This window comes from Dipodomys ordii, unplaced genomic scaffold (genome assembly GCF_000151885.1).
Source record: "Dipodomys ordii isolate 6190 unplaced genomic scaffold, Dord_2.0 Scaffold197, whole genome shotgun sequence".
Taxonomy (NCBI): Eukaryota; Metazoa; Chordata; class Mammalia; order Rodentia; family Heteromyidae; genus Dipodomys; species Dipodomys ordii.
The window spans coordinates 1,862,458-1,863,501 of NW_012267413.1; the positions used below are offsets into that span (position 1 = coordinate 1,862,458).

The window sequence follows — 1,044 nt, forward strand, 5'->3', positions numbered from 1 at the left end:
CTTTCACTCAGACTAGAAGAAACTCAGCCAAAGTTTGGGATGTGTATTCAAACTACACATGCAATGAGGACAATATTAGGCTAATACAATTGATGTGCTGTTGTATTTGTCTAATATTAACAATTATAAACAGAGCAGTGCAACTAGTATTCCGGACAATCCTTGTAATGTTACAATGTCAGGCACATTTCACTTCTCTTCATACCACTGGTTCTTTTTGCATACCTGGGCTTACTCCTCTTCAGTAAAGTCATTTTTTATATTGAAGGCTTTGTGAATCTCCTCAGGACTTTTCCCCTTAATCATATTGGCAACAGTCTTACATGTGACATCAAGCAAACCTTTGATGTCCAAGTAGTTTGCAGCCAGAATAAGTTCAAAAGGTGTTCCTTGGTCAACTTTCAGGAATTCTTGGTCCCAAAAAGGAACATCATCTGTACGCTTTTCTTCATTCTCATCATCCTCAGGAGGAGGAGGAGGATCATCCTTGTGGTGGGTGCACCATGGAATGACCTTTTTTATTATTGCTGCATTAACATGTGGTAGAGGAACTGGGTCATCATCTCCTTCATCATCCATTCCCAGATCTTCCAACATGGTCTTGATGGTCACCGATTGTTTGGCAATTTCTACATCAACTTCAACTATTTCTCCATCAGAATTCTGTAAATATGAAGGCATGGTGTTTGGTCTCAAAAAGATGGCGGACAGGAGTCTGCCGGGAGCCGGGCGACGTCTGCGAAGACGAAGACAAGGCCACTCGTCATTTTTTTATTTTAGTCTAGAGTCTACATATGAGAGAAAATATGTGATCTTTTTCTTGCTCAGCCTGGCAGATTTTCACTTAACATCATGTTCTTCAGTTCTATCCATTTTCCTGCAGACAATCTAATTTCATTCTTCTTTATGGTTAAAGAATATTATAACTTAAATTAGTAAAATTATTTTCAAATTAGGCAATGTCATGAAATAAATGACCATTAATAAAGCATTTTTTTCTCCACATATAAAACAGGCCACAGGCTGTGAGGTGGTTTGGAAAGC

General features: G+C 38.5%; 1 pseudogene; it reads right to left on the reverse strand.

Moving 5' to 3' along the window:
* Window positions 1-231: 231 nt before the first annotated feature.
* LOC105999736 lies at window positions 232-681 on the reverse strand (annotated as a pseudogene).
* Between the last annotated feature and the right edge of the window lie 363 nt (window positions 682-1,044).